The sequence below is a fragment of the Takifugu rubripes genome, chromosome 14, assembly GCF_901000725.2.
Source record: "Takifugu rubripes chromosome 14, fTakRub1.2, whole genome shotgun sequence".
NCBI lineage: Eukaryota > Metazoa > Chordata > Actinopteri > Tetraodontiformes > Tetraodontidae > Takifugu > Takifugu rubripes.
The window spans coordinates 13,366,214-13,378,279 of NC_042298.1; the positions used below are offsets into that span (position 1 = coordinate 13,366,214).

A 12,066-nucleotide genomic window follows, 5' to 3' on the forward strand; every position below is an offset into this window, starting at 1 on the left:
TCTGTTTCATTAGTGCAAACGACCAATCATTAGTGGTTCTGCTTCTACGGCGGCACATAAAGTGAATAAAGCGCAATATGGAAAAGGTCCTCATCCGTCCGTGCACACTAAAAAACCTCCGTGTGCACACGTGTAGCTGCAAGGAATACGCAGATGCGTGAACGACTGATAGATGCCTTCAAGTAAAACTTAGGGAGGAATAAAGAAGCTGTGGTATCTGGTAGTTTTGCTAAGTTTTCCTCCCTTTGAATGATATCATTTGTGTCCCACGACATTAAGATGTTAACTTTGGAGTTTATCTTGCAGCCGCACAGTATTATATTCTAGACATAACTTTGGCTTTCCTCTGGAAAAATTTGGACCGTTCAGGCCACAGCGCTCCGCAGCCCTGGGAAAACACTAAATGCTTCATTCACGTCTCCAATGTGAGATCAGGCGGGTTATATTCAAGCCATTATTTACTACTACAGTTCAGAATATGAAAGAAACACAAATGTATTTCAAAGAAATCAATATGGATTACGCAGCGAGGTTCGATTTTGGAAAATACAGCTAATATTATTTTCACATATTACGGGCTAATGATAATAACGCACTCCAAGTCCTCCAAGCAGCCTTATACATGATCAATAACCATTTAAGACGGTCATTCCCGGCACGGTAATCCACAGCAGGGACGCTCTGATACAAAATCCAAACGACTTTTAATTTCACCCGTGTTGCCTTCTCAAGTCAAAATGAATGCGAGGCCTCGAGCGGCGCAGGAAAACCGGCAAGAATTCAGCTTTTCAGGCTCAATGCTATCACTCTCACATCTGTTGCTTATTAGGACAGTACAGGTGCGGTAAATTCCTGACCCTGCTTCTGAAATGTATTGCTTTTTTTGGGGTTTACAGTTAGTTGGGCAAAAAATAAAGGGGCCGAAACGTGCCACGGGAATCCCCCGTACCGTTAAACGATTGCGTGGCTCCGTGGCATCGTGGCTGAATCTGCCAAGCACATGCTGCCATGTGTTGGAGAGAAGACTCTGCAGATGAAACACGAGGAGCCGGAGGTGCAGGTCGCTCAGGAGCACACACAGTCTATGAATATGTTCATCATGACTCAATGTGATGGTGGGATTGTTAGACACACTGCATGGTTATGGACGTACACGACGGACATTTAGGACAGAAATACACACTTATCAGTGCATCTGAAAATCAGGTTTATACACAACACTGTCACTGGCTTCACTCATAAATCACGCTGCAAAACACCAACAACCACCAGTTAAAAAAACTAATCAGTTGACAGTAATGTGAAATGTGTAATCGGCATGTTTTGCTTGGCTGACAACTTCACCGTAATCAATCACTCCGTAATCACGGCATTTTAAACCTAGTTTTCATCCACGCATGATGGTATTATTATGCAAAATGTGTTATGAAAGCAACATCAGTCACACCACAGTTGGCATGCAGATTTAAAATAATAATCCAAAATAGAGATGCAATAGTGCTGTTTACCTCTAGGGGGCTCACCAGTACTAACTGTTCTCTCTCTCCCATCACTGCAACATCACTACAAAGGATGCTCACAGCAGAATACATGTAAACATGCTTTTACTTGCACATTTAATGTTTAGAGAGGAAACAGTCATGAGGCCCAAGACAAATATAGAATGGTGGAGCAGCTGAAAGCATTACCAGTGCACAATATTCTCTTTTAATCGCTGCTCATCTATCCAACATCCCAAACAGGGGCGCGTGGCTGTCCTCCAGTTGACCCAACACCTACAGGATGAGCATCCTCTCATTTAAGAAATTCAAGAAGAAAGCTTCTGAATGCTCTCCAATGTTGCTGCCGGGTTAAAAACTACCTCCTTAACAAACCTCTCTAGTGGAGAACTGTTCCTCTCGGCAATATTTGAAAGGTGCCAATCATTTCTAGGATGGTTCAGTAGGTCCTCGGGTGAAGTGATGGGTGGTCCCTCTGCCCTTTCTCTCTCTACCAAAGAGGTCAACCAGGATAAGTGGGGAGCAGGGACCTCTGCTGACACCTACTGCAGAGGCAAAGGCAAACATCTGCACTTCAGATCAGATGGCCCAGCGCGATGCTGCTAGTTTGTCTGTCAGCGGTGGGTCTCTGCTCTGCGGCCTCCCCACACCAACAGCCACAGGTTCATATTTGCAATCAGAATGATGTTCTTTAGGAATGAAGAGAATTGTCATTCTGATTGAATAGCGCTGCTGAAGAATAGTTTCCCCCTTTAAAATGAACGTCAATACCTCGCAGCAGGAAAACCATCGAACTGAATCCTTAAAATACATCAAATAATATGTATTAATAGAAAAGACTTTACTCCTAGTTGCTGGAAAACCATTAACATAAACTAATTGCCAAATAAGTCTTCAACAAATGCCAGTGTTGACAGCTGTAAGCCCACCAGTCTGAAGGTTTTAACTTCCATAACTGCGAGGCAAACGTGCCCTTCAAGTGTTACAGGAGAAAAGATGAAAAATTAAGATTAGGGTTAAAATAAGCCGGGCAGCTGCAGGCTGTTAATAATAGTGAATGAACAGTAGTGTGCGTGCACAGGCAGTGCCGTGCTGGAAGCTGACATGCTGAAGACTTCCAGCCCCCCCCGCTCTGGGCTTTCGCCTGTCCAGCTGAGCGACTGAAACTTGTCACCACACAACAGCTTCTCCTCAGGTTACAATGGTTCCCCACCCCTGAACCAGCTCTCAGAGCCTCTAATTAGTGCCCACACTTGTGTTCGGCATCCAGAAGGCGGATGATTGAGTGTCAGTCTTTTCACTACGGTCCAACCTCTGGTATTATGTATCCGAGCCCCCGGAATCTGGACTTAAATGTATCAGCTGCAAAATCAAACAAAATATCATCCTTCCGGCCTCCTGGGCTTCTCTTTTTACACCCAAATTACATTATTTTTCAGCAAATCCCACCTGGATCTGTCTTATCCATCAGTTCTTTAACTGGATTCATGGATATGACATTTAATAACATTTTATTTCTACCATTAACTGATTAGAATAAAGCTGTGTCATACATTCGGTAGGAAAGTAAAAATGAATTAACTAAGGTCATAATATGTTTGATGAGCACTAATGACTAATTCCATTATTGCAGAAGGCGACAGGTCACATCACACTGTGGAATCAAACTCCTCCACTTTGTAATATAATTGCGTAATAATGATCATTTCAACATTTTTTGAGATGGATGAACTGACCTCCCAGTCAGTTGTCAGATGTGTCGCAATCCAGGGTCGTCGGCATTGTGGTTTTTATGGGTTGTTGGAAACATACTGACATCCAACATCAGCAACCAATCAAAGGCACCAATAGGACCCCAAACTAAGACTCTCTGTCTGAAAACACTCTCAAAAGATCGAATAGATGGTAAAAGTTTGAGGTAAATTTTTCCTGAAAGCCCTCCCTCTGAGCTGGAAACCAAGCAGAGGGATGGATGGCATGTATTTTAAACATTTCTCCACAGCTGTGGAAGGCAGCTCCAGGCTGCTTTGTAGTCACATCTGTGAGCTGGACAGCTGGATGCTGAGAGAAAATTACAGTTTGATCTGTGGCGAGCCAGACTGGACCGCAGCTTCGCCATACACGATCCAGACCCTGCCATTACGCCTGATCAAAGACCGATCATTTCATTTTTTACAGTGACTTGGACGAGAAATGATTCATGGCTGATCACAGTTCAGGTTAGTTGACAGAAGCTCTCAAATCTGAGGGCTTGCATGGGCTCGAGGTTTCCTACCAAAAATTCCTGGAGTGATCACAGGCTGAACATACAGTATCTGCATCACAATATCAGTCAGGCTTAGGTTACAGTCAGCTTCACATGGTGAATCGATTCATCTTCACACATGTTCCTCCACTTATCCCAGCACTTTAATCTTATCTTGAATAACTGATGTAACACAGACCTCCTTCTTGGGAGAAAAAGAAAAGAAATCCCCGTCTCCACAGAGGAACTGCCCGGCAAAAAGGAATCAAATTCCAACCAAATTCCACCATTTTCATCATTCAACATTACTCTAAGAGGACCTTCAGACGATGCTGATCATTAGATCTTTTTAGGGGTTTGCTAAATTAATGTAAAGTGATGAATAAGGAGAAAAATCAAGGAAGGCTTCAGCAGCGAGTACAACATTCCACTGCCTCGCTCCACTTCTAGATAAAGCATGATTTCTTGCAGTGGGTTGCTCCAGATCTCTAATTACAGCCACCCCACCAAGCCCTCATAGCCCTTTTGGTCCCAGCTGTCTGGAGAAGAGGCGCTGCAGTGCAGAAGCCAGGGTAATGAAAGTATAGTCCTTTCAACCTCTATTTACAGAGGGAGGGTTAGCAGAGCACAACTGCTCGTTTCCTCGAACATCCTGCTCTCGCTCACACACTTTTAAGCCTGTTGCCACACTCACTACAGCCACGTGAAGCATCGTGATGCCAAATAGGTGAAGAGCACATTTACTTCACTACCCCCAGAAAAATCCCCTCAGATTTAAACTGTTGGCCTCGCAGCTTGAAATACTTTCAATCAAACCTGATTCCAGCGTTTTAACAAATGCGCGTCCTCAAAAATCAAGGAACAGTGCCTGCTCATACATCCCAGAATAACAGCTTGCCAAAGGGCTGGCTTTAATAAACCAAGCAAGTTTGTACCTGGATCTGCAGAGCTGACGTGAGTAGCAATTTCCAGATTAGATAATGAGAAAAATTGATGTTTTAAGAGAAAACGTCCGCGGAGGAGTTCAGTAACTTTGTATATGCAGGTTCATTCTCTTTAGAAGAAAAGTTATTGTGTAATTGCAAAGCTGTGCAAATTCAGTTCATGGATGCTTTATAGAATTCTTTCCAAAGCAGTCATACTTCTGTTGCCGGGGCAACGCTCTGGCACTAATCAAAGAACATGCAAATCTATAGCTAATGCAATCACAAGGATTTTAGCTAAAAGAGAGAAAAGTAAAATCGAAATTTATAAACTTAAATACCTCAACCACGATAAAGACTCTTGTTCCCCCAATCAATAAATTCACGTGCACCACAACATGTAAAGCTCTAGTGAATTACAGAAAGTGATAAGTTTCTTTTCCAACGTTCATATGCAACAATTTATGGGTTTGATACAATGGAGCACACTTTCACCCTGACTATGAAACCTTGGCACCAAAAAATGAATGTAAAACATGCTTGTAAATGTGTAAAATCCATCACCACAAGCCTCCAATGTTGCAACCTACATCAAGAGAATGTGAACTCGGCGCCCTCTGAGTCTTTTCTGCATCCTGTCGACAGCTGAGGAGGTGCACACGTTGAACAAACTCTGGTTGCCAGCGCGGGGCCGTGCATGAAGAGATCTGCTTTATCTGGTGGTGACATATTAGCTGGCATGGATCTGAGGCTACTTTATGAGTTTGTAAAAAAAAAGCTTTATTGAAGGCAGCCTTAGAAATGTTGACAAGATACAGACAAAGCTGAAGACAGTGGAGGAGGAGAAAGAGGTGGTTGAGCTGGTAGAGAACAATCACACACTTGTTGCTGAGCTACCTTCCTCTCAGAATTCAGATCACACAATCCTCTGTGTGAAGAAGAAAGTGGAGTCAAAATGTTCAGAAAAGACACGAAGAAACACCCTCGATTCTTTAGGATTCTGGTTGGACTGTTTGAGCCGAGAGGTATCGAGGGCCTCAAAGAGCGTATCCATGTATTATTTATTTAATCGGAGGCAATGAACAGACGTGCTGGCTTTGTAAATTTGTTTTCTTCCTCTAGCATCAGCGGCTGCAGCAGTTGGTGATTATTAGGGCATTAGAAAGCTAGAAATCCCCCGTGTGTGATTAAGAACTGACTGGCAACGATGCTTTGAATATAAATTTCCATCTCAAGATGTCAAAAGCATGTTTGCTGCAACCCACATAATGCATAGAAATATTCCATTAGCGCCTGATTGTCTGCTTTTTCCCCTCATGAATGTAAAGTTATAGCTCAGAAAAGGTAACGCAAATAAACCAGGCGGAAAGATCAGAGTCGGTGTGATACACAATTAAAACAGATAAAGGACCACAAAGTGAAAAAGAGACAAATAAAGTGGCAAAGGACATCGCTGACTGACTTACTGGAAGAATCCGACTGTGTCAGTGCAGGAATTTTGATTACATAAAATGCACTCTTCCAGTAAACCAGCTGGTGTTGCCAAGTTGTTTTTAACATGGAACAAGGATGGCAGCTTCACATGCTGCAACAAAGTAACAGTGTGCAAGCTGTATCCAAATCATCAAGTCATGGCATTCCCGATCGAGGACCTCAGGGAGATGAAATGGATAATAACATCGCCCACTGCATTATAAATCATTAGAGTAAAAACAGTAAAATGAAATTCCGCCTCAGTGGCAGAACTGGCTGCCAGAGTAATGGGGTAGGAAGTTATTGCTTCAAGACAAAACATATTCCAGCTGGTTCCCCGTGATCTGATTAAAAGGAGATTTTTGGAGGAGATGGTGTTCAGAGGGCAGGCAACTACACACAGAAACGCAGGCACAGTTGGCAAAACCATTCCAGCCAGTCATAATAGCCGTTTTCATTCCATTTGGGCCTTAGAAATGGATACCCTCCCATGAGGATTCAAGCATAAGCAGGCAATGTCAGCGTGCAACCAGGCCACACTAAAAACCTATTTATGCCTGAGAAAAGTCATACTTTCTCAAAATAGTGTGCGTGATTGGGTTACCGTGTCCGTACGGCAGTGGCAAAGTGTCGTATATCACATCTCACCATGTGCTGGGTGACATAATCCAGCCAGCTGGGGTCGGCTAGCTGCAGATAATTACTGGGACAGGTGTGTATTTTATTTCCCCTATAAATGCATTACAGTCGTGATATTCCACGCCTCCATTTGATAGCTTCTGCTTCCTTTCTTTCGCAACCTCTCCCAGTAGGCACAATAAAAAAGCGCACGGGTGGTGATTTCCATCGGCATGCGAGTTATCCGAGCTGTCTTTTAAGCATTTTAGTCAGTCTAATGTTTTCTCGTGGACACTTGAGGAACGCACGACCCTCACGGATACTAAAGGAGAGGTTTTTGGAGATTTGCAACAGCTATTGAACCCGAATGTCTTTTGAATTGAGATGTGCACCCTTCACTTTGTGCACTGTGTGCACGGAGGACTGCCTGAGCCTTCTCATGCATCAGCAGCTCTCCCTGCTCACACACGATCTAAATTTAGCATCATTAATGGCGCTTGATAGCCATGAAGCATCTCCTGCATCTAATGAATGCAGTCGCTCTGTCACACACAGTGAGGACAGTTTTATCAGAAGGAAGTGGAAGTCGAGCATCAGGTTCCGAAGCGAAACTGTTTCAGTCGTCCTGACACAGCAGTGATGAAACAGCCAGTCAAGATAATGTGGCAACTGCGTCCGCAATGTTTATGTGGCATTCCTGAGTGCAAAATCGGGAAGAGGTGCAACACACAGCAAATTTTATAGTTTTTGGTACAATGTCTCGCAAGGACCTGTGAGAGAAACCCTTTAAAAAGTCTGTTTCTTTCCAGTAATTTACTTAAAATGACACAATGGCCTGCATTTCCCTGACATGGGCTAATTTATACAGCATGTAAATGGGCTGAAAACAGTGGACGATGTCGTCTCCATCACTGCATGAGCTCAGAAATAAGCCACAGTTCCTCCGCAAGGACCAGAGGGGACACAGCAGGAGGTGGTGATGAAAGCGTGTCTGAAGTCATCAAGTCTGCTTCCATCCCACCGTTAAAGACACAGCTGCGGGAATCTCCGCTGCACGATCCGCGTCGAGCTCTCCGTCAGTCAACCGCAAGGTGATGCCTACTCAGTGCTGCAGAAAAACTTTGAAATTCCTCTCTGAGAGGAGGGGATGACATCTGTTAAGCTCTGCAGACGTGCCCTCCAGAAATACGGTCCAAGGTCAACCCACACTGCTGCCAAGATTTTTGATCCAGTGAAATTCCAGTTGTCATAAGACAGATTTATGTAAAATGTGGTTTGTGCAAACAAAAAAAGAGCCATGCTGGCAATGTCAGTCTCTCAGGTTCTGATCTAAGTTTATATCAATGAAAATCTTTGTTTTGGGGGATCAGTCCTCCGCTGCATGAATGCAAAGCATTGTCTGATTAGGGGATTTCTTCTTCATGCTTTATAACGTTGGATTAGATGATGGAGGCAACATAAACCACGTTTATTTTCAACTGGTGACATGACAAAGAGTTGCAATCTTTACTAAAAGTGCAGCCATATTTCAAAAGCCCCCCCCCCCCCCCCCCCCTCCCACAATACTGATTGAAATGCTCATGGCAGCAGTTTGCGAGGGACAAGTGTGAAACAGAAGCCCAGGACAGGAAGTGATGGAAATTGTGTCACAATGAATGAGGAGTTCTGGCTTTGACAGAGCCTGGCTGCAGAGTCGATTTACTCCACCCTTCGTGTTTAGACTGTGAGAGGCTGAGACTCTTCTCTGCCCACCAGAGTTGCACTGAGACTATTTGGGGAGCTTTGTTTAGGAATCTCCAGTTATATACTCTGCTTTTTTTCCCCAACTCAGTAATTTTGGAGGGATACACTTGGCAAGTGGTTTTTTCCTCCTTGTTTTTTACCCTCTGCCAGCTGGTCACAATATACTGAGCTGATTGAGTAGCAATGGAGAAACAACTGATAGCATTCACAAAGTCCTCCTGCTAAGGATGCTAAATTAGCCTTCAGTGAAACCAACTCAGTAGATAAGAATTCAGCCTAATATGGAGGGAAAGTGGGTGTGGGAAATAGAGCCAGTGCAGAGCAAAGACGTAGAGTTTCTAAAAAGGCAAAGCTTTGCATTCTCTGTACATGAGTGTGCATTAGCTTATGTCCTCTTTCAGAATTTTCTGAAGAAATTAGGCAACCAAACCAGCACCCGTGACTCACAGATGTGCAAGTCCTTGCCCATGCTACAACTCAACTTGGCCAACCTCGGATGCTACACGCTCTCCACCAACTTTGAAGCGAGTTTCACACAAGCACATAATCACTTTTCTTGGTTTATTAATTTAATTGACCCATTTCTTATCATTTAATTGCAACATGCCTCATTACTGCAGAATCCAGACTCAAACAGCCTCAGGATTTATACAAATCCACTTTGTGGCGTTTATAACTCCATAAATAATGTTGTTACCCACAAGTGGCTAAATCTTTTATTATCATGAAGCTGAATGTTCATTCCTTCTTTTTGTACCAGCTTCGTTTAACCACCAGTCCGCAACGCGCTGCTTCAGCCTCGCGAACACACGTCAGACAGACCAAAACACGATGCCTTCGCAGACTCGCGGTTTCGCAACTTGGGAAAATAAATCATTTTCCAGAGGGTTTAAATACTTCATCCAGCCTTTCTTGAGTGGAGGAGACATCAAATTGCAACTTTAAGTGATGTGGATGTTCAGTTTTTTTCAGACCTCTGGTTGGACTTTAGGCAGTTCAGTTTCCAGGGTCGTGAAATAATTCCACTTTAAAAATCAATACTTTATTTTTCTTTTAATGATTCATCTCACTTCAGACTGCCTGGAAATGACAAACCACGCACAGGCGGTGATGGAATTCTTCTGCCAAATACAGCACTTCTTGTTCAAACAGCTCTGAAAGGGAAAACATGGATATCTTATCCAGTGTCCCCCCAGTAGGACTCAAGATGTTGGGGGGGAAATCCCCTCCAGCTACAAGACACAGACATCATTCTGTTGAGTGTTTTTCTTTTTTCTTGGCTGATATTGTGAAGAAAAATTCACATTAAGCACATGTGTGGCCGCTTTTCAACCCCTCCTACTGTAAATGTTTACCCGGGGACCACTGTTTTTAGGAACTAGAGGAAAATCTGAAGTTTCAACTAGCTTTAAAAGCCTTAATTCATATCCTCTGATGACAATAATAAACTTGTTTTAATTGATTTGCCTCCCGCCGACTTCCTTCCTTTACCGTTTTATTCGGCCATTGCGCCACGATGATTAACTGCTGCGATCATTCATTCAGAGTATGCCCATTAAAGTACGGCCCAGTTCAAACTAGTAACAAGATTTCCCAGGAAGCAAGCGCAGGAAACATCTGACCTTTATTAAAGAATGAATGGAGATTCCAAACTCAGCCAGGTTTGCTCCACTGCTTCAAGAAGCGTCCCATAATTTCAAATTAAAAACAGAGTTGGACACTATGGCAACCACTTAAAATAACATTGCGGAAAGTCAAAAGCCAGCTGGACACAAGAGCGGCTCCCTGCAGGAGAAGCACTCACCTACAAGGCGTAAATCACTGCTGTGGGTCTGGACATGACAGCCTTGTTACCTGAAATCCATGTTTTCATCCAAATCCACACCAAAGAACATGATGTCTTTAATTATTGTGTCCAAATTTCCATCACATGCTGTGAATGTATTTATTAATTCAAAACCTTTGGTTTCTTTTTTCAGACAGTTTTCCAGCAGCCACGAAAGACTTCTGCAACACAGCTTAGAACTCTTTACTTATCCATAACTGAAGAAATCAAAAATGTAATGAGGGTAAATCTGTTTTGAAGGATATTTTTCATTTTTTTTACCCCCCATAAATGACTTGGCTACGACTGGATTGCTGTTTTAAGTGCGTTTAGGGGATTTTGGGTGATGCCTTCTCAAACTGGAGCATGCACTCTGGGCTGGGTTATTGAAGACGAAAAGTTTTTTTATTTAATCCAACATAATTGCTCACTTCAAGGAGTCAAAGGAGCCAAAGCAATGAAGTGCACCTTTACTTTGCAAACCACTAATTATCCACACAACTCCTCCCGTTTCTAACTGTTCCGCCAAGAATGAATGAATGATGTCAGCGTCGCCCAACACTCGAAGCAGTATGGCTTCATAGCAAGACCACCCACACTCATTTCCCTTTTTAGATCCCGGGTCTATACTGCTTATTTGTCTACATTATAATCTAATGAATGCACAATGCACCTCTGTATCTTGGAGTCTGCATGTATGTTCCAAAATGCTCGTGGTCCACATCAGTCCGTGACCTTTTTAACCCCACTCCTCCCCCCTAATCTCGTAATCTTCAACGGAACAGCAACCTCTGTGATCACTGGTAAAACTTGTGCGTCACATACTTTTTCAAGCTGCGCTGGAGGGGAACTATGTGGGAATATCTGCAGGTAATCCGCACATCCTGATAATGTTTGCCACCAGTGCTGGGGCCTGCTAGAGGTGGGCTGTGTCGACATGAAAACACAGCCTTGTGTTGGAAATGTCAAACAATACATATAAAAAGCTTTGGGTCGAAGCGAGGGCGTGCTGCATGCTTGAATTTTGACCTGTGACTACGTTTCTGAGGTAGTAAAATCAAAGAGCGGGTCTAACTTAAAGAGGGAATCAGAGAAGGTGAATGTTTTCTGCATATACTTCTGACACTCTATCATCTGTAAACCCAGTACACAGACGTCATTTTCAGCCCCGGGTTTTCCTAATAATCACGGCACGATCGGTCATATGGTCCGCACATGAACATGGCTTCCGTGATACAGATTATGACATAATCCTCCGTGGCAGAGGAAGGAAATGCTCATATTTTTTAATAACACACAATCTGTATTGCAGGAATCTTCTGAAACCCTGGTCCAGATCATTTACTGCGACAGATGGTTGTTTCACAGAGCCGGGCCCTCTGTGGGACGCAGCCCTCACTGATATCGATGGAGTCGTCAGAAGCCGGTTGCCAGGTTTAAACAACCGGGGAATCTAACAGTGCAGGCCACAGCTGCTAAGCATGCCGGACAGGTCTGGCTCTGTGCCTCTCAGAGATCGATATCACATCGTGGAGCATCAGCAATCAAGTGCTTCAGAAAGGTGAATGCTCAGCCTCTCCAGTCAAAGGTTACAGACAGCCACGGCCAGCTTCGCCCTCCACCAAGGTGTGACTGCTGTTTTAAAGAGCTCTCTGACAGTTTAACGTCTCTGTACTCTGACGCCGCTGCTCCTCTATGCTGCTAACTTCATCTTCTGCCCTCCCCTCTCTCCTCCCCGTT

The 12,066-nt window shown here is 43.7% G+C and overlaps 1 protein-coding gene across 1 annotated transcript in view; it reads right to left on the reverse strand.

The window, feature by feature from the left end:
- The window catches only part of pdgfc (platelet derived growth factor c), a 31,855-nt gene that overhangs the window by 13,188 nt on the left and 6,601 nt on the right, over nucleotides 1–12,066 (reverse strand). The window lies entirely within an intron of this gene.